This window comes from Rhinoraja longicauda, chromosome 6 (genome assembly GCF_053455715.1).
Source record: "Rhinoraja longicauda isolate Sanriku21f chromosome 6, sRhiLon1.1, whole genome shotgun sequence".
Taxonomy (NCBI): domain Eukaryota; kingdom Metazoa; phylum Chordata; class Chondrichthyes; order Rajiformes; family Arhynchobatidae; genus Rhinoraja; species Rhinoraja longicauda.
Window position 1 is genome coordinate 21556100 of NC_135958.1, and position 22505 is coordinate 21578604.

The window sequence follows — 22505 nt, forward strand, 5'->3', positions numbered from 1 at the left end:
TGCTGAGTTACTCCAGCATTTTGTGATACCTTTGATTTGTACCAGCATCTGCAGTTATTTTCCTACACAATGGGTGAGGGTGTCACTGGTGATGGGGACAGGGTAAGAGGCGACACAGCAGTCCCCACAGTACAGAGCTAATGCTCCTTCTCCAAACCTCACATTTGTTATTGGTTTATTATTGTCCTGTGAACTGAGATACAGTGAAGAACTTTGCGTGCTAACTATTCAAATCATATTATACACTAGTTCAATTAAGCCATACAGAAATACAACACGTAGTCATATTCATATAGCATGGAAACAGGCCCTTTGGCCTAACTTGCCCATGCCAGCCAAGATACCCCATCTACTGTCCCTTTTGCCCATGTATGGCCCATATCCCTCGACTCTTTTCAAGCAGCTTGTTCCATTTACCCACCATCCTCTGTGAAAACCTCTTCAAGCTGAAGTCTGAAGAAGGGTCTCGACCCGAAACGTCACCCATTCCTTCTCTCCAGAGATGCTGCCTGTCCCTCCAGCATTTTGTGTCTATCCTCTGAAAATGTTGCTTCTCCCGTTCCTATTAAATCTTTCTCCTCTCACCTTAAACCTAAGTCCCTTGATTCTTCTCGTCTGGGTAAAAGACTACATTTACCCTATCCTCGTGATTATATACACCTCTATAAAAACACACATCCTCCTACACTCCTAGGTATAGTGCAAAGAGAAGAAAATGTAAAAGATATGATGTAAAACTACAGAGAAAGTGCAGATTTTTTTAAAGTGCATGGCCCCTAATGAGGCAGGTTGGGAGATTAGGGCTACACCCAAGCTTATGGGAGTACCATTCAAAAGTCTAAAGAAACTGATTCTGAGTCTGGTGGTACGTACTTTCTGGCTTTTGTATCTTCTGCCTGAGGGGTGAAGAGAGAATGACTGGGGTAAAAATGGTCCTTGATTTTATCGGCTGTTTGAGTGAGGCAGCATGATGTGTATACAGGGAGAGTGGTCTAGGATGGACTTGGCTACAACCATAACTACAATTTATTGTGGTCTTGGGCAGAGCTTTTGCAATACTAAGCTGCAACGTATCCCAGTGTATCTTTTGGCATCACAAAATGCTGGAGCAACTCAGCGGGTCAGGCAGAATCTCGGGAAAGAAGGAATGGGTGACGTTTCGGGTCGAGACCCTTCTTCAGACTGATGTTAGGGGGGGCAGGACAAAGAAAGGATAAAGAAGGGTCTCGACCCGAAACGTCACCCATTCCTTCTCTCCTGAGATGCTGCCTGACCCGCTGAGCTACTCCAGCATTTTGTGATACCTTCGATTTGTACCAGCATCTGCAGTTATTTTCCTACACAACCAGTGTATCTTTAGATCCTTTTATTCACAAAATGCTGGAGTAACTCAGCAGGTCAGGCAGCATCTCGGGAGAGAAGGAATGGGTGACGTTTCGGGTCGAGACCCTTCTTCAGACTGATGTTAGGGGGGGCTGAAGAAGGGTCTCGACCCGAAACGTTACCCATTCCTTCTCTCCCGAGATGCTGCCTGACCTGCTGAGTTACTCCAGCATTTTGTGAATAAATCGATTTGTACCAGCATCTGCAATTATTTTCTTATATCTTTAGATCCTTTGTTGTTCTAGAGATCCCTTGGCATGCCCAGTAAAGTAGGACTGGATAGTCTGGGAATTTTTATTCCTTTGAGCATAGGAGACTGAAGGATGTCCTTACAGACGTTTCTAAAATAGTCAGGTTTTTTTCAGGGTAAGGGAGTCTAAACCTAGAGGGCACAGATGGAAGGTGAGAGGGGAAAGATTCAAAAGGAGCCTGAGGGGCAACATTTTCTTGCAGAGGGTGGTGGATATATGGAAGGGGCTATGTGGGTTAAGGCAATTACAATTGCAGCAGTTAAAATACATTTGGACAGATACACGGAGAGGAAGAATTTGGAGGTATATGGGCCAAACGCAAATAAGACCAGCTCAGGTAGGCAACTTTTGGACAAGTTGGACCAAAGGGCGTGTTCCCATGTTGTCTAACTCTGATGCTTTAAAATAGTAGGTTTAAGGAGTTTAGGATACATGGTATAGGTATGGAGAGAAGGAAATGTAGATGGAGTGGAGATTCTGTTAGATTGCCTACGGAATCATTCCACAGCTCTCCAGTGACCCAGCAGGACAGAATATCCATCCCAGCCCAAAGTATAATCCCATGTTTATTCCAGATTCCACTCTCTCTCACAGTCTGCATCTCTGTCCCCTCACCTGTTCAACAATCTTTTGTTGTCCTCCCCTCCTCTTTGTCTGCCTGATTTCCCCCATCCTATTTATTTTAGCCCAAGCCAATGAGCTTCCCAGCGTATCATAATCATACTTTATTAGCCAAGTATGTTTTGCAACATATGAGGAATTTGTTTTGCTATTTAGTCATACCAATTTAAAGCAACAGAACATACAACATACATTTTAACATAAACATCCACCGCAGTAACTCCTCCACATTCTTCACTGTGATGGAAGGCGAAAGAAAGTTCAATCCCTTCCCTTCTTTGTTCCCCTGCGGTCGGGGGCCTCGAGCCTTCCGTTGATGGGATGATCTTGACTCCCGTAGCCGGCGGCGTTTGGGCCCTCCGTATTGGGGCGATCAAGCTCCTGCATCGGGGGGAATCTCAGCTCCCCTGCGCCGGGCAATCTGACCCGGGTTGAGGCTGGTCGAAAACCTGCGATTTGGAGCTCCCGACATCGGTCTCTACCCGAGATGGTGAAGTCTGCAGGCCGCAGTTGGAGCGTCGATCCCAGGCAAGGAATCTCACGCTCTGATGGTAAGTCCACGGCCCCGCGGTGGGGCTCAAAGCCACTGCCGCGCAAGGCTGCCAGCTCCATGATGTTAGGCCGCAGAGCAACCGGAGATACAACCTGGAAAACAATCGCATCTCCGGCAAGGTAAGTGATTGAAGCCCCCCCCATAAACAAACCAGAGAACATTAACACAAACTTTTAAAACACACTAAAAATAACAAAAAAGACAAAAAACAGAGACTGTTGACGAGGCTGCCATCGCTGAAGGCGCCACCTGGTGGAGAGGTCATCCTTAGTCCGTAAGTCTTTGGTGCTTTTTACAAAACCGTAGACCTAATCTTACCTGACTTTCCGGGGAGCTCATTACGTGGCTCGTGGTCTCCGATTGAGAGAGTGGGATGGTTTCAAATTCAACTCGGGCTAAATGGATGAAAGATTTTGTTGACTAAATATCCTTGTGTGAATTTAACCTCAAAGTGGTCTCAAGCCAGTTTTCCGGTGAAACATTGGGAGCTGTCGCTGGAACTCTGCAGGGAGTCTACATTCCATTTATTCCTTTTTTCCACATTTCCATATTCTTCCTGGTCTGAGCGTGTGATACAACAGCATAGCGGAAGCTTCACCTTGTATCCGAACCCTGCTCTTCCTGCTCCAAACGTGTGTGACAGGACCATCGGGCGGGATCTTCACTCTGTACCTAACAAAGTGTTCTTTTGTCCTTTCTCAGTAGTAACCCTCTGACCACTCTGTGCTCCCTTGGTACTTCATAGAAATAAATATTTTGTGTGCTGTGGAGAGGGAGCTGTATTCTAACCCGTGATGGCTAGCCCTGGCTGTATTGATATCTCTTGCCTCGTTGATTGTAACAATTGAAAGACTATGATGAAAATGGTATAAATAGTTTTGTTTTTCAGGACGGGTATTGTGGGAAGCTTGGTGACATTTTATTTAATAAGGTAGAGAATTTATGGAAAATAATTGTATCGTAGCACATTAAATGTGAGTTGTGTGGTTTTGTGACTGGTGTACATTAGGAGGCTGGACCTTTTATAACCCAATCAAATGTGAATTGTAAATTTAACTGAAGTTTCTTGTGCAATAAATTATATTAAAACCTTTTTCCAATAATTGCACATACTGCCTTCAACCTTAGACTTTCTATCCATGAAGTCACAAAAGGGAAAGAATTTGTATTCCCAAAGCACCTTTTACATCCTCTGAATGCGCTATGAAAAACACAGTGACAGAACTGCGCATGGAAAAATCCCAGAGGGAATGTGGAAATTGAACATAGAACCGTACTGACACAAAAAGCTGGAGTAACTCAGCGGGACAGGCAGTATCTCTGGAGAGAACGAATGGGTGACGTTTCGGGTCGAGACCCTTCTTCAGACTGAAGGGAATAAAAGCTGTAATGGCATAAGGTCTCGGCCCGAAATGTCACCCATTCCTTCTCTCCAGAGATGCTGCCTATCCCGCTGAGTTACTCCAGCTTTTTGTGTCTATCTTCGGTTTAAACCAGCATTTGCAGTTCCTTCTTGTACATAGAACTGTACAGCACAGGAACGGGCCCTTCAGCCCACCATGTCTGTGCTGAACGTGATGCTAACTTTAAGTAATCCCATCTGCCTGCTTATGATCCATATCAGTGTCTCTTCATGCGCTTGTCTAAATCTTTCTTAAATGTTGCTATCGTATCTGCCTCCACTACCTTCCCTGGCAGTGTGTTCCAGGCACTCACCACACTGTTAAAAAACTTGCCTCACACATCTTTAAACTTTTCCCTTCTGCTATTTGACATTTCCACCCCTGACTACCATCTATGCGTCTTGTAATTTTATAAATTTCCATCAGATCTTCCCTCAACCTCTGACAGTCCAGAGAAAACAATCCAATATCTCCTTACAGCTATTATGCTCTAATCCAGGCAGCATCCTGGCATACTTCTGCATCTGCTCCAAAGCCACCACATCCTTCATGTAATGCAGCAAATGGAACTGCACACAACACTAAATTTAGCCAAACCAAATTTTTGTAAAGCTGCAACATGACTTCCCTACTGAAAGGTCTGAAGAAGGGTCTCGACCCAAAACGTTACCCATTCCTTCCCCCCAGAGATGTTGCCTGTCCCGCTGAGTTACTCAATATTTTGAGTCTACCTATGACTTCCCTACTATTATACTCAATACCCTAACCAACCAAGCATTACCATCTTATCTACTTGTGTTGTATTGGGACAGGATATAAAGACAGGCACATGAACAGTCTGCAGATGAGTGCAGTGCCAACAACACTCAATGACACCGTCTGGCCAAAACAGCCTGTTTGAATTGTTCTGGCACCCAAAATCTTCCCTTCCACCACTGGCACATTGTTGCTGGTGTGTCCCCCCGAAAAAATATTCTGCGGTCATGCAAGCTATCTGACACCTTCCAAATCTGATGACCACCAGGAGGTGTGAGGGCAACAGTGCAAATGAACACCACCATCTACAGGTTCCGCTTCAAGACATGTACCAAGTTGTTCCAATATCATCACTGTGTCTAAATCCCTCCCCCTCCCCAACAGTGTATGTTCAGGTTTATTGTCACTCGTACCGAGGTACAATGAAAAGTTATGTTTTGCATGCTATCCAACCAAATCAGGTGAACATGAATGCAATCAAGTTAAACTCAAGTACAATAGGTAGAGCAAAGGGAACGATAGACTGCAGAATATATTTCTCAGCATTGTAGCGCATCAATTCCAGACACAAAGTCCTATGTCCACAATGGGGTAGAGGTGAATCAGACAGTTTACGGGATAGTTTAGAAGCCTGATAAAGGAGGGGAAGAAGCAGTTTGCCGAGTCGGTGGCAATGTAGTTATTCCTGCTGCCTCAACGTGCCTGTAACCTGGCTTCAATGCCAACTTTGGATGCTGTCTGTGGAGTTTTCAAGTTCTCCCTGTGACCGTGTATATTTCCTCCAAGTTCTCTGGTTTCCTTTCACTTCTGAGATGTCTGGATTGATAAGGAAATTGATGTGCCAGTGTGAATGAGAATGAGTTGCAGGCTATAGGGAAAGGACAGGAGGTTTGATGGGATTGTGAGGTGTGTAGACCCAATAGGCCAAATGTGCTCTTTCACCATCCACTTCTCAAGGGCAATGAGGCATGGACAAAAAGATCATCTGTCTTGAACATCATGGATGAATTGGGCCAAAAGGCTTTCCCCCTCCTGCAGTACCTCCCTCTGCTTGATTTTGAAACTATGTACTTTAGTTCTACAACCCTCCATGGTTCAATATCCTCACCGAACACACCCAGTCAATCCCACTTAGTTCTCTGTGTTTCAATAAGATCACGAGAGTTGGAACATCAAGTTGCAGTTGCACAAAACACTGGTAAGGCTACACCTGAAGTATTATGGCAATTCTGATAATCTGACTACAGGAAATGAGTAAGCACTTGAGAGAGTACCGAGGAGATTCACCTTGATGTTGCCCGGAGTGAAGGGTTTGAGCTATAGTGTCAGAATGGATCGGCTGGGCTTGTCTCTCCTAAAGCAAGAAGCTGAGGGGTGCCTTGAAATATGAACATGAGAAGTGTCTAAAACGAGAGGGCATGTTTAAGGTGAGAGATGTTTAAAGGGAATTTGAGGGGTCACAGATTATATTCCAACTACCACCCACTCACCACTCGATATTTTTATCCATCTGCAGACTTTATGTGCTTCCACCTTGCTGATCCAGCTTTTTTTGTATCACATGGGACAGAATGAAGCTCCCACTGTACATTCCATTAGTTATTCCAAAGATAGACACAAAAAGCTATACAATAGTCCGCGCGCTCCCCTCCTCTCTGAACACCCAACATCACCCCACCAGATCTCGCCTGGGCCTTCGTCCACTCCCCAGCCCCCCTCTGACCCCAACCCTCACCCTTGTCATGTCTTTACCATCCCCCTGACCTTCCCCTTTTAGATACGGAACGGTCTGTCCTCAATAGAGGCCTCTCCTTCGTTCCCCGTCACCCTCGCCTCAACGAGTTCCAGGTCCGCCACGACGTAGAGCTTTTCTTCCATCGCCTCCGTGCCTTTTTCTATGGGAAGGTGTCCTCACCACCCAGTGATAATCCCCTTCTCCCATCTCCACCGGTCCCCCTCCTCTTGGACTCCCCAGGATGGCCTTCTACCCTCTCTATACCTCTTTATTTCTAACTGCCGGTGTGACATCAACCGTCTCAACTTTTCAACTCCCCTTACGTACTCTAACCTCACCCCCTCTGAACGTACAGCCCTCCGCTCACTCTGCAACAACGCTGACATTATAATCAAACGCGCCAGTCTGGCAGTCTGGCGCGCTGACCTCCCAGGTTGAGGCCAGGCGACAACTCTCAGATGCCTCCTCCTATTTATCCTTGGACCATAATCTCAAACACCATTACTGATTTCATCACTTCTGGCTGTCTGCCTTCCACAGCCTCCAACCTTACCGTTTCCCAGCCCCGCACAGCCCGTTTTTACCTTCTCCCCAAAATCCACAAACACAACTGCTCTGGCAGACCCATTGTTTCTGCCTGCCCCTGCCCCACGGAAATGATTTCCACATACGACTCCATCCTATCCCCCCTGGTCCAATCTCTCCCGACCTCTGTCCACGATACCTCTCATGCCCTTCGTCTATTTAATGACATCCGTTTACCAAGTGCCGACTCCCTCATCTTTACTATGCACGTTCAGTCACTCTACACCTCCATCCCCCACCAGGAAGCCCTCAGTTTCTTCCTCGACCGCAGAACTATCCAATTTCCCTCTACTAAAGCTCTACTCCGCCTAGCGGAGCTGGTCCTCACCCTCAACAACTTCTCCTTCCACTTCCTCCAAGTCCAAGGCGTAGCTCTAGGCACCCCCACCTATGCCTGCCTCTTTGTAGGGTACGTTGAACAATCACTGTTCCAGGCGTACACTGGACCGATCCCTGAACTCTATCTCCATTACATTGATGACTGCATTGGTGCTACCTCCTGCACCCATGCAGAACTCGTAGACTTCATCAACTTCACCACCAATTTCCATCCTGCACTCAGATTTACTTGGACCATCTCCGACACCTCCCTCCCCTTTCTTGATCTGTCTCCATCACAGGAAATAACTATTGACTGATGTCTATTACAAACTCACTGACTCCCATAATTATCTTGACTACACTTCTTCCAACCCTGCTTCATGCAAGGGCTCTATCCCCTACTCCCAATTCCTCTGTCTACGCCGCATCGGCGCCTAGGATGAGGTGTTCCATACTAGAACATCTGAGATGTCCTCATTCTTTAGGGAATGAGGGTTCCCCTTTCCCATCATAAATGAGGCCCTCACTTGTGTCTCCTCAGCACCCTGCAGCTCCGCCCTTGCTCCACCTTCCCCCGAGTCACAACAGAGACAGAGTCCTCCTAATTCTTACCTTCCACCCCATCAGCCGTCGCATACAACACATAATCTTCCGAAATTTCCGCAACCTCCAACGGGATCCCACCACTAGCCACATTTTCCCATCACCACCCCTTTCTGCCTTCACAGAGACCGTTCCCTCTGCAACTCCCTGGTTAACTCATCCCTGCTCACCCAAACCACCCCCTCCCTAGGTACCTTCACCTGCAACCACAGAAGATGCAACACCTGTCACTGTATCTCCTCCCTCGACTCTGACCAGGGACTCCGACAGTCCTTTCAGGTTAGACAGAGGTTCACTTGCACCTCCTCCAAAGCTCATCTACTGTATCCATTGTTCAAGAAGTGGACTCTTATACATCGGCGAAACTAAACACAGACTGGGCGATCATTTCGCAGAACACCTTCACTCAGCCCGCGTGAACCAACCTGATCTCCCGGTTGCTGGACACTTTAATTGGCCTTCACATTCACACACAGACCTTTCTGTCCTCGTTCTCCTCCATTGTCAGAGTGAGGCTATACACAAATTGGAGGAACAGCATCTCATATTTTGCTTGGGCAGCTGACAGCCCAGTGGTATGAATATTGATTTCTCTCACTTCAGGTAGCCCCGGCATTCCCTCTCTCTCTCTCTCTCTGTCCCTCCCCCACCAAAGTCGCACTCACTTCTCATTTTCACCCTACAGCTTACAAGGCCTGTTTCCTTTATCATCGTTACTTTTTTTTGCATATCTTTCATTCATTGTTCTTTATCTCGCCACATCGTCTATATCTCTCGTTTCCCTTAACCCTAACCAGTCTGAAGAAGGGTCTTGACCCGAAACGTCTCCCATTCCTTCTCTCCAGAGATACTGCCTGTCCCGCTGAGTTACTCCAGCTTTTCATGTCTATCTTCGGTTTAAACCAGCATCTGCAGTTCCTTCTTACAGTTATTCCAAGGACATCCTTGGCCAATGGGCTGAATGGCCTACTCCTGCACCTATTGTCTATTGACATGGGTTAGACACAGATTAAAGCTCCCTCTACACTGTCTATCAACATATTCACAGGGTATGGAGTCAGGCATTTTGTATTTGCTGATTAGAATGAACAAACACACATCTTTAATAGCCAGGTACCTCTGAATTATGTGAATCATGCAATAATTTATGAGAGAAAAACCTTTTGCACTGGCGGGTTGAGTGCTTGATCCAGGAGAGGGAACCATTACATCAAATAACAGTCTCGGTGTGTTTGATTGAGCCGCCGGTCAGATGCCACTTTGTATCCGCATTGCCACTGCCCCTTTCACCTCAAGGTTTCAATTAGAAATGATTACATTTAATTGGGATTATTTATTGCCAGTCGTCAATTACTCTAGTTTGATTGATGAACAACTGGTTTTAATTGCATACCTTCTCATTAGATTTAGGTCAATTAGTGTCATGTGTACCAAAGTACAGTTTTGTTTGCATGCTATCGATTCAAATCAGATACTATATTTACACGAGTGCAGTCAAGCCAAACGCAAATACAAAACATGAAGCAAAGAGATAAATACCAGAGTGCAGAATAGTTTCTCAGCCTTGTAGTGTAACAGTTTCAGAGAAGAAGTACAATGTCCACAATGCGGTAGTTTGGAAAATCGGAACTACACCCTAACTTACTGAAGGACCCTTTCAAAAGTTTGATAACAGGGAAATAAACCGTTCCTGAGTCTGGTGGTGCACGTGTTCAAGCTTTTGCACCTTCTTCCGGATGGGGGCAGGGAGAAGGAGGAATGACCCGGGTGGGACAAGTCTTTGATTATAATAATAATAATAATAATCATTTATTTTATATAGCGCCTTATCGTGTGCTCAAAGCGCTTTACAAAGACAATCATAACATAAAAACAAACAGACAAACTATCCTAACGGAAAAGCGGCGAATAAACAACGCCAGCGTCCTCTCACGTCAGGGTCCGGCAGTAGACAACAAAAAGCACAGGACACACAGATACAATTTTTACACGAACAGCCATCACAGTGATTGCTCTAGGCACACCCTCACTGTGATGGAAGGCAAAGAAAAGTCTTATCTCCTCCTCATTCTTCTCCCGTGGTGCCACGAGGTGATCGAGGCTCCCAACTTTTTGAAGCCCCCACTGGGCGATGGAAAGTCCCAGGGCCGAGCCGAGCAGGCCGATGAAAGTCCTGAGCCCCCACCGGGCGATGGAAAGTCCCAGGGCCGAGCCAAGCAGGCCGATGAAAGTCCTGAGCCCCCACCGGGCGATGGAAAGTGCTGCGGCCGGACCACGCAGGGCGATGAAGGGCCTGTGAGCGGGTCGATCGTACCTCGCGCTCCGGGCGGTCGAAGCTGCTACGGCTGGAGCTCCCAAAAACCGGTCGCTAGCCAGGGACCTGCGAGCTCCCGATGTTGCGGTCTGCAGGGCCCACGGCCGAAGCCTCCGAGATGGTAAGTCCAGGCCCTGCGACCGGAGTCTTCAAGGTCGATCCCAGCTGGAGGCCGCCGACTCCACGATGTTAGGCCGTAGCGCGAACGGAGATACGACACGGTAAAGGTCGCATCTCCGTTGAGGAAGAGATTAGAAAAAAAGGTTTCCCCCAACCCCCCCCCCACATATACAGAGTTAAAAATAGAACAAAACGTACATTAAACAATGACAATAGACAAAAAAACAAAAAAAGACAGAGAGACTGCCGGTGAGCCGCAGCTGCAGAACACAGCCACGCCCCTTCATTATGATGGTTGCTTTCTTGAATCGAGTGGTGTAGATGTAGTCAATAGTGGGGAGTCTGGTCTGTGTGATAGACTGAGCAACCTCCACCACTCTGCAATTTCTTGCGGTCTTGGGAGAGCTGTTCCAAAGCTTAGCTGGTGCAACTTGACAATATGTTTTCTATGGTGCATCTATAGATGTTTGTAAGAGTTACTGGAAACCTGTATATCCTTAGTCTGCTGAGAAAGAAGAGGTGTTGGTGTATTCTTTTTGTTTGTAGATTCAATGTGATTAGTTCAGGATGGATTGTTGGTATTATTTAGTCCTCGGAGCTGGAAACTCTCACCCATTTCCACTTTGGCACCATTATTGTTGATTGGGCCATTTATCCCGGTATACTTCCTGAAATTTAATACTAGCTCTTTCCTCTTGCTGGCAGTGAGAGAAGAGGTTTTAGTCCGACACCATGTCACTAGGCTCTCGATTTCTTTCCAGTACCAACATTGCTCCAGACCTGGCACACCACAATGGTGGCACCTGCAAACGTTTAGATGAAATTAGAGCAGAATTTAGCAGCACACCCGTGAGCGTACAGGGAGAATAGCATGGCTGAGAACACTTCCTTGTAGGACATTACAACAAATAGGATGGAATCAGTGCTTGTAATATTTCATTACTGTTGTAGAGGGTGCTGGCCACATTACTCCCATTGGGAAATGAGGTTGAGAGAGTGCTTTAAATATCAGTGGGGAAGCATTTTGGGACGGGTGACCTAAATTCTAAATTGGTGGTATTTGCCTCTGCCTCGGTGCATGGCTTTCTAATTGACAGCAGTTTGGAAGATATTGTTGATGAGCCCTGATGATGTAATTCAGTGGATCATACTGAAATCTCTGTTCATGGAAGGTGAAGGGAATGTGTGTTTAAGTTGGTGGTTTAGTTGATGGTCAAGTAGATTGTCTTGCACTGGACCAAATGGAATCCAGCTCCTGACACCTCCATCCCCCACCAGGAAGGCCTTAAAGCCCTCAGTTTCTTCCTCAACCCCAGAACCATCCAATTTCCCTCTACTAACACTACTCCGCCTAGCAGAACTGTTCCTCACCCTTAACAACTTCCCCTTCCACTTCCTCCAAGTCCAAGGCGTAGCTATAGGCATCCGCAAGGGCCCCGGCTATGTAGGGTACGTTGAACAAACCCTGTACCAGGCGTACACTGGCCTCATCCCTGAACTCTATCTCCATTACAATGATGACTGCATCGGTGCTACCTCCTGCACCCATGCAGAACTTATAGACTTCATCAACTTCACCACCAATTCCCATCCTGCACTCATTTACTTGGACCATCTCCGAAACCTCCCTCCCCTTTCTTGATCTGTCTCCATCACATGAAATAGTCTATTACAAACCCACTGGCACCCACAACTATCTCGACTACACTTCTTCCCACCCTGCTTCCTGCAAAGACTCAATCACCTACTCCCTAGTCCACTTGGTCTAGTCATCATCATTAAAGACCTGCAAATCAGTAATGGCTCTGAGCATCTCTAAGTATGAATAAATGTATTTATCCATGATTAAATGTTCATGTGCTAATTTGTGTGCATGACATTGCCTAGAATGCGACAATGGTGTATGGAGAGATGAAATTGCGCTGGATCCAGATGCAGTGTGATTGGAAACGGGGGCATGTATAACAATGAAACATGACTGATTTCAGAGCTAGACATTCCAGTCGTACAGCATGGAAACAGGCCCTTCAGTCCACCATGTCCATGTCAACCAATAAGAGTTCATATGGATCTCGCCAAAATGTTGCCTTCAGTGGGCTTGAGTTATGGGGCAGGAATTAATTGGCTCTGCTTGTCTCCCCTAAAGCAAGGGAGTGAGTGGTGACCTGATTTCTGAACATAAGCACAGATAAGGTAGACAGCCAGAGTGTACTTCCCACAGTTGGAGTGTCTAAAACAAAAGGGCATACATTTAAGGTGAGAGGGAAGAGATTTAAAGGGGATATGTGGGATACATTTTTCTCAGTTTATATTGCAACTGCCAACCTCTCACCATTTAAACTATTTTTATCCTTCTACGGACTTTATGTCCTTCCCACAATTTGCTAATCCACATCTTTTTGTATCAGATGAGACTGAATGAAGCTCCCACTGCACTTTCCCAGTTATTCCAAGGACATGGGTTAGAAACAGATTACAGCTTCCTCAGTACTGTCCATCAATATTTTCACATGGTTTGGGGTAATAATTTTTAGAAAGTCAGGTTGGATTTTGTATTTGATGATTAGACTGAACAAGTACACATTTTTAATAGCCAGGCACCTGTGAAGTGTGTAAATCATGCAATAGTTTACGAGAGAAAAACCTTTCCACTAGCAGGTTGAATGCTTGATCCAGGAGGAGGTGCCAATGCATCAAATAACAATCCTGGCCTGGTCAGGTGCCACTTCGTATCTGCACTGCCACTGCCCCTTTAACCTCAGAGACGTCAATTAGAAATTATTAAATCTAATTGCGATTATTTCTTGCTAGACAAAGACTCTAGTTTGATTGATGAATAGACAAGTTGTGATTACATTATTTCTCATTAGATTTAGGTTTATTAGTGTGATGTGTACCAAAGTACAGTAACAAGCTTTTGTTTGCTTGCTATCGAATCAAATTGGATAATGCTATACATGAGGACAATCAAGCCAAATGCAAATACAAAAGGTGAATCAAAGCTGTGGAAGAAGCTGTTCCTGAGTCTGGTGGTGCACGTATTCAAGCTTCTGTACCTTATGCCGGATAGGAGCAGGGAGAAGGAGGAATGACTGGGCTTGGACAGGTCTTTGATTATCTTGGCTGCTTTCCTAAATCAGCAAGAAGTGTAAATGTAGTCTTTGGTCAGTGTGATAGATTGGGCTATCTCCAGAACTCTGCAATTTCTCGTTGCCTTGTCCAGAGCTGTTCACAAGCCAAACTGAGGCAACCTGACAGTATATTTTTTAATGGTGCATCTGCAGAAGTTTGTAAGAATTTTTGGAGACATGCTGAATTTCATACAACTGCTGAGGAAAAATAGGTGTTGGCGTGCTTTTTGGTACGTGGCTTCATTGTGCTTTGCTCAGGATATATTGTGGTATTATTTAGTTCTAGGCACTGGAAATTCTACCTATTTCCACTTTGACACCATTGTTGTTAATTGGGCCAAGTATCCCACCGTGTTTCCAGAAAACTAATACTAGGTTCTTCCTCTTGTTGACATTGAGAGAAGAGGTTGTAGTCCGACACCATGTCACTAAGCTCTCTATCCCCTTCTTGTATCATCATTATTCGAGATCTGTATCACCACAGTGGTGGAATCTGCAAACTTATGGATGGAGTTGGTGCAGAATTTAGCTAAACAGTCATGAGTGCACAATTGTGAGTGTGTAGGGAATACAGCATCCCAGGTGGCTGCCACGGCAGGCGCCTTCCAGGAGGCCGCCAAGCCCCCACGGGTCAGAGCGGGCTAGCCTTGCGGGCTGGAGCTGGAGCCACACAGGCCAGGGCTGAAGCCTCGCAGGCCGGAGCACAAATCTCGCGGGCCGGGGCCCAAGCCTCGCGGGTTGTCGTCAGCGGAGCCTGGATCGATGGAGCCCGCGGCTGGGGCCTGGCCCGGCGCTGCCCAGGCGTCAGGACGGCGGCAATCGTGGTGGTCAGTGTGGCAGTTGTTGAGGGTGCCGGCGGGCCACGTGGGAGTTTGAGGACATGTCGCTGGGTACAAAGGTGGACCCGACATGGGGGAACCGCCGGGATGGGGGTGGGGAAGAGAACAAAAGGAAGACCCGGCGAGGGGGAACAGATGAGAGGGGGAAACAAAGAAGGGCCTGGCGTGGGGAGACAGCCGTGAGGGAGTGGACATGTGCGTGATATTTTGTAACATTGTCAGCACCCTTTATGTGACGACTATTGCAAGCAAAGAATTTCACTGCGACGTCACATGTGACAATAAACAATTCAATTCAAAGCATGTCTGAAAACACATCCTTGTGGGACATTACAACGAATAACATGGAATCGTTGGTTGTAATACTTCATTACTGTTGTAGAGGGTGCTGGCAACGTTACTCCTGTTGGGAAATGAGGCTGAGAGGGTGTTTTAAATATTAGTGGGGAAACATTTTGGGGCAGGTGACCAAAGTTCTAAAGTTCTACGTTGATGGTATTTGCATCTGCCTCCGTGCATGGCTTTCTAATTGGCAGCAGTGTGGAAGATGTTAATGATGATCTTCGGTGATGTAATTCAGTGGATCATGCAGATAGATGGTATATACCAAAATCCCAGTTCACGGAAGGTGAAGGAAACATGTGTTTATCATGGTGCGTCCGCTCCTGCAGTGTACACAGTCTCCAACCTGCCTGTGTAGTCCCACTGTTTATGTGGCTGGTTTATGTTCGGGATAGTTTTCTGACAAACCAAAGTGGTCACCTTAGAATTGTAATATCAGTGTAATATGTTATCCTCTTACTCATTTGCCCTTCCATTGTGTTCTTTTTGTGTTGACAAGAAGCGCTGATGGGCTTTTAAATGGTGCCACATTGGTTTATTCTGATGTCAATGACAATATCTTCTACTTATACATGGAATGGATCCATTAAGTGGTGCATGTGATCTGTAGAGTCAGAGCAAAAGGTCATGGGTGTTACTTGGCTGTGATAGAATTCAATGCTTCTTTGAAGAAGAAGAAATAAGGTGAATTAAGAGAAAGCTAGGTGTTCCAGCTGTAGGAGCAGCTCCAGGGACAAATCAACTGTGATCCAAATGTTCAGAAGTCCAACTCTTTAATGTGATCAGATCTTTAATTAATACAAGCACCATACTGTTGCACTTCCCCTGCACCCATTCGCACAGGTTGACTAATCTTACTGAATGTTTTATTTTCTCTTCAATAGAACAAATAGTTTCTTCATTGTGAAAACTATGAGTAATACAATAATTAGTGTTATTGATCCCAGGAAAATCATTACATCTACAGAGTAATAAACGTACCATGGAAGTTTGTAAGATTCCGAGCGTAATTGTGGTGCACCTTTGTGTCGGGCAGTGTACTCAATCCAGAAAATGGCTCTGTCCATTGGGGACTCTGGCTGATCCCTATGGAGAACAGAGAGCTTCTGCATGTTTTCTCGATAAGTGGAGTTATTTATGACTTCTTTAAGTGCCCACACTAGATCTGATGACTGGAGAGATGCAACATTGACCACCTTAGCTGCTCCTCTAGTTTCAAGTCTGACCATATTATCAAACTGGTCATAAAACAATGGTAGGCCAACCACCGGCACCCCATGATAGATCGCTTCATACAGTCCATTGGTGCCACCATGGGAAATGAAAGCTCGTGTCTTGGCATGGCCCAATAGGTCATTCTGAGGAATCCACTTTGCTATTAGGGTGTTATTTCCAGCATTGGGAGGGATGTCTCCATTGTGTCTCCAAATTACCCTTTGAGGTATTTGGGCAAGGGCTTCAGCGATTTTCATAGTAAGATCCAATGATAAAGTGTCTATAAGAGTACCCAGTGACATCACAACAATACCATGCTCCCCTGAACTGTCAACAAACGTTTGGAACTCTTTAACCAGCGACTTAGGTGGTTGACATTGGAAACCTCCGATGTATACAAAGTTTGGCATCGTAGGTCTCGGAAATTCAAGTACAAAATCTATTCTCATCAACCACACATCTGCCTTTCGGAGAACCATATTGATGTTAATATCTCTGCCAAGGTATTGCTGGCACAAATCGTCATACAAAGGATTAATTACAAACTCAAAAGTACCAAGCTGAAGGAAATGTTGCAGCACATTTTGAACTCGTTGATAAAAACTCATCTTATCTGTTAATTGTGATTTTAGAACTGGGACATAGGAAGGTGGAGATGGGGCAGCAAAGAAATGAGCATCTTCAGCAGTCATCCATCGGACATTGTACACCAATGGGATGTTGAAATAATAAGCAAGCATTGGACCTGCATAAAGTACTGGATCTGCAAGTATCAAGTCAAAGTTTGCATCTGCGATTTGTTTCAACAATGCCTTGTTCTCAAAAATTGAGATAGTTAAATGCCTCAACCAAAGATGGGCCTCATGCATGAATACTGTTAGCTGAAAATGAAGCCGGAGAAAGGTCCACAGTGGGATGTTAGTGTTGGAGATGGCCAATGAGTTTTGTACCAAAGTTTGTATGCCATCTGCCTCTTCTATCAACCCTTTTCTTCCACGTAGCTGGACTATCAGGGACTGATACAAATGTGGTTCCTTCTTGATATACCAGGATGTTGATGAATGAAGTACAGTAATGTCGTTTCCGTGGCGTCTCAGTTCTTCCACTAGAACCCTCATGTTGACCCAGTGACTTCCTTCAAATGGGACGACCAGTATGTTAGCTCCATAAGTAACTGAACACGAAAGAGTTACGATGACACCAAGAGCACATGTGACTAATAAGCTGGTGTTCCATGGAGAAAATTCCATTTTGAATCAGATAGATGTATAAATCCTGTTTGGAAATTACATAAAATGTTTAGGAAACAATATAAATTGGCAATTTAATCAGAAGGTCAAGTGTATGCAAACATCACCCGGAGGTTCCCTTCCAAGTCACAACGCCTGAAGGACTGCAGCAGTTCATGGAAGTGGTTCACCAGCTTCAAGAACAATGGGGTTGGACAACAAATGTTGGCCTTGACTCCCTTTGCAAACTTCTATTAAACAAATAAACTAGCAATTCTAATATATTTTGTCGAGTTCAACTTGCGATTTCCTCTGCTCAAATTTCCTATCACCACATTAGCTCCCAGAGTATCATTAAATGCTGATGATCAGTCAAATGCCATTAACAAAGAACATTCTAGAAACTTATTTGAATCATAGGGCGCCGTTCAGGTTAATCGTGTCTGGACCAGCTTTGTGCAAGAACAATCCAGTTAGACCTGTCCCCTGCAGTTTTATTGTCTCCTTCATGTACTCTGAGAATTTTTACTTAAAAGTTAGAATTAAATCCGCTCCTTTTACCCTTCCAGGCTTCTCAGGCACTACTCGCTGCCTGAAAACATTTCTTCGTATCCCAGAGTTTGTTTGCCATTCACCTCAAATCAGAGTCCTCTGGTTCCTGATCGTTGCAGCAGTAGGAACAATGTCTTACTTCAGAACATAGAATAGTACAGCACAGGAACAGGTTCTTTGACCCGACTTTGCCTGTGCCAACTTTGTTTAGTCCCTTTTAAACACCTGTATCAAATGACTTAATCCTACTCCATTCTAAGAGAAACAATCCTCAAAAATCTGATCTGTCCACACAGTTGAAGACCTGGCACAAATCCAACAAATCTTTTCTGCACTCTTTCACTGGTCTTCAAATCCTTCTCAAGCCTGTGCCTGGTGAATCACCAAACTTTACTTCTAGTGCTTCCAGGATCATAATAATACGCTCAGAAATCTCCACACAATCCCAAATGAATTCACGTACTTATCACTTGGATATCAATTATTTCCACATACAGCTAGTTCTGTTCGTTTGACCAGCAGGAAAAAAAATGTTATGGGGAAAAAAGGTTAGTACTGGAAAACCTGTTTTCATGTAACCTCTCTGCTGTAATCAGACCTCATACTCTTAAGAAATTAGTGCATCAGTTTCACTGCAGCAGGCCATTAAAATTGACGTGATCACTTCTATTGACACCTGTAATGATTGTCTATTAAACACAATGTACAATCTAAAGTATTTTTTACCTTGTAGTAACAATAGGAAACATAATTCTCCAGCTCTTATCTTCCTTTTCCCCATTAACACAACAATAGGGGGATTGCACGGTAGGTCAAAGGGCGTGACGCACGGAGTCGCTCAAGCCTTCTGGAGTACAAGGCAGCTTCCGGCAAACACTCGTAACACACACAACACGCTCAGTTACTCCAGCATTCTGTCTACCTTCGATTTAAACCAGCATCTACACTTCTTTCCTACACATTTTGTCCGTTCCACTGCAAAATCTCCTTAAGGTATGTCTACTTTGAAGTCCTCCACTCTCCGACGAAAGTTCAGCAACATCCTCTCTCACTGCTCCCCCTGTGATTCCGCTATATTATTTTGTCAGGCCAAACCCTTGGCCATCCTTTTCTCCTTAACTTCATCCAGCCTGGTTACACTCCCTGTCTCCATTGTCTTCCAATTCCAGCATTTAAGTGAGCTGATTTAAATCCCTCCACCACTGGTATCCATAACCTTAAAGGCTTTGCAGGAATATCTTTTGAAATGTAACCAGAGTCACTGAAATTGGTCTCCTATGTACCAAAGCAAGAAAAATGAACTGTAAAAGATAAGTAAGCTCTGTTTCATTAAGCCCTAAGGAAAGACACAAAGTGCTGGAGTAACTCAGCAGGTCAGGCAGCAACCCGGGAGAACATGGACAGGTGATGTTTTGAGCCCGGACCCTTCTTCAGATCAGTTTCAGTGACCTGAAACATCTCCCATCTATGTTCTTCAGGGATGCTACATGACCTGCTGAATTATTCTGGCATACGTGTCTTTCTCTGGTATAAACCAGCATCTGCAATTCCTTGTTATTCCGAGCCCAAAGGAACAGTGATTTGTGAGTTCTGCAGCTGGTATCTGGCTTATCATCTGTCATCAAAAGAGCATCTTAAACTTAAATATCATCTTCACCATAGCTGCACTAAGTTTATTGGGATGAAGTTAAGCAGCCTGATGTGATTCAGCACTGTAATTATGTGGTACCATTCATAAAGATTTTTGGTTGGGACTGAGGTGTTGCAAGTTTAGTGGCGATTTTGGCTTCAGAGTCTGGCAGAATTCTCGCAAAAACCTGCGACAATTCAACGGCTGCTGGGACCGAAGACGGCCCCGCTGTACTGGCAGCCATAGTAAGTGCTTGCCTGTAGTACACCGCTTGTACTCCAGAAGGCGTTGCGTGGCAACAGTACGGGTCAGGGCTCGTGACCTCACCTGCCGTCGTGCAAGGGCACAATATGATTTTCTATAACGAGAGATTTCTTAGGAGAGCAACAATTGCATTATAGTAGAACTACCTATACTGCCCAGAACCCTAGAAGTTATTAGAATATAAACTAATTGTTTTACTCACTAGCAAGGCACAAACCAACAGCTACTGGGATTAATACCAACACAATTGATTTTTTATGTTTTTGAAAGTTTGTTCGTGAAGGAACAATGTCCACATCAGTGCATATTGATAGATTTGATAACCATGCGACTAATGCTGATTTCATGCGATTAGTCCTCTGCTCCTCGGACATGAAACAGTTGATGGATTTCAATCAGAAATATCAACCGTCCATTTCCCTCCACAGATGCTGCCTGTCCCGCTAAGTTCATCAAGTAGATTGAGTGTCAAGAATGATTAATTGTCATCAACACCAAGATCAGAACAGATCTTACTTGCTGTAGCTTTTCAGGCACAGTAATACAACAATAAACAAACAAATTAACATAAACAATAACGCATTCAAGTATCAGTTATATGAGGTAACTAGTGCAAAGGACAGTACATAGTGCATCAAATACCACGTCAGTTTATTGCTGAGGTGGGATTGTGCAGTGCGGTTCAAGTGCCTGAAGACGCAGCTCTTGAACCTGGAGGTCACAGTTCTCAAGCTTTCCGATAGTAGCTGTGAGATAGGAGAATGGCCAAGGCGGTGTGGATCATTGATGATATTAGCTACCTTTGTGGTGGCGAAGTCAGTACCTATGATGGACGCATGAATAGAAAAGGTAGAGGGATATGGGCCAAACGCGAGCGGATAGGACGAGTGTAGATGGGGCATCTAGGTGGGCTGAAGGATCTGTTTCTGTGCTGCATGCCCTGTGAAAACCCTTATTGCATCCACTTAAGCCCAACTGCCCTCATCTGCTTCACCAGTTACCTTCCGTGCTCCACAGGGTCAGAAAAGGGGCAGCTTGTTGACGATCGCTTGAAGTTCGTCGAAGGACAGCTCCTCGGCAACTGAAGAGAAGACGGCGAATTGCTCTGAGCCAGCGAACAGCAGGTGTAGCTGTGAGCGCCGCCCGCTCCTCACTGCCGCGCCGCGGAGACACCGCTCGACACCGCCCCGCGGTCACGTGAGACACCGTCCTTGGTGCTTCCCGCCTCTCCGCGAAGCGTTATGGCCGCCGGCGCTCCCGCGCTGTGGAGATTGTACCCGCTCGTGGGGACGTTCACACCCTCCTCCCCAGCGGAGCCGGACACTGAGCCTGAGGTCGGGTTCGGAGATAAAACGCGCTGGTGAGCCGAAGTTGAGAGGCGAAGGACGAGGGGGGCCGCGTCAGGGTCAGAGAGAGTTTGTTGGGCGGCCAGTCAGTACGCTGGAACTACGATGGAGAACGGAGACACAACTAGGCTGCAGACACTGAAGGCTTCAGCACAACACTCAGTGCTGGTGGAGCTCAGCGGGTCGGGGCGAATCTGTGGAGGGAATGGACAGACGTTTCTGGTCGGACTCGGGACCCTTCTTCAGACCAATGGAGAATGGGGTGGGAAGGACAGAGTGAAGCCACACACAAACTGGAGAAACAGCACCTCATATTCTTTTATGGAAGCCTAGAACCCAACGCTCTGAACATTGAATTCTCCAATTTCAAAACCTCACCACTCCCAATTCAGTTCCTCTTGCTGCTGCACACACCTTTTTACCTGTTCCTTTCCCCTCCTCCGTACGTACATCCCCCAGCTGAGTCTCCTATCCCTGCCATTCCCCCTCTTTCTCCTTCCACTCCGGTAAGAGCAAGGGGGGGGGGGGGGGGGTTATGCATTTACGTGCACAACAACTGGTGCACTAACATCCAAATCATGGATAGCCACTGTTCTCCTGATCTGGAGTTCCTAACAGTTAAATGCAGGCCTTTTTACCTTCCTCGTGAATTTACAGGGGTTATAGTAACAGCAGTCTACATCCCACCGAATGCTAACGCTAGCACAGCTTTAGGCTACCTGCTCGGTGCAATAAACTCACAACAGAGCACATATCCAGAAGCAGGCCACATCATAGCCGGGGACTTCAATCATGCAGACCTAAAGGAAAGCTCCAGTCACCATAAAGACTGTTAAGACATGGCCTGAAGGAGCTTCCTCGCAGCTGCAGGATTGCTTCGAAAGGACCAACTGGGATATTTTTGAGGATTAGGACTTGGAGGAGTACACATCAACTGTACTTTGCTACATCCAAAACTGTGTTGACAATGTCACCGTCGACAAACGCATCCGGTTGTATCCCAATCAGAAACCCTGGATGACAAAGGATGTCAGGTCTCTCCTCAAGGACCGTAACACCGCCTTCAGGTCTAGTGATAGAGCTCTATACAGTGCTGCTAGAACCAACCTGAAGAGAGGCATCAAGGATGCCAAAGCGTCCTACAAGAGGAAGATTGAGGACCACTTTACCAACAATGACCCACGGCGGGTATGGCAAGGCATCCAGCACATCACCAACTACAAGACCAGCAACCGCACGACTGCCGACGGCGACGCCTCGCTGGCAGAGGAACTTAACTGTTTCTTTGCTCGTTTCGAGGTGAAAGCTACAG

The 22505-nt window shown here is 45.8% G+C and overlaps 1 protein-coding gene and 1 pseudogene across 2 annotated transcripts in view; one reads left to right on the forward strand and one right to left on the reverse strand.

The window, feature by feature from the left end:
* Positions 1-22505, forward strand: part of chst8 (carbohydrate (N-acetylgalactosamine 4-0) sulfotransferase 8) — a 76248-nt gene that overhangs the window by 21041 nt on the left and 32702 nt on the right. The gene's annotated exons all lie outside the window — the stretch shown is intronic.
* LOC144594320 (UDP-glucuronosyltransferase 2C1 pseudogene) lies at positions 15714-21015 on the reverse strand (annotated as a pseudogene). The gene is made up of 2 exons (XR_013547379.1): positions 20849-21015; positions 15714-17447 (listed from the first exon to the last, which is right to left on the reverse strand). The product of XR_013547379.1 is annotated as a UDP-glucuronosyltransferase 2C1 pseudogene (transcript).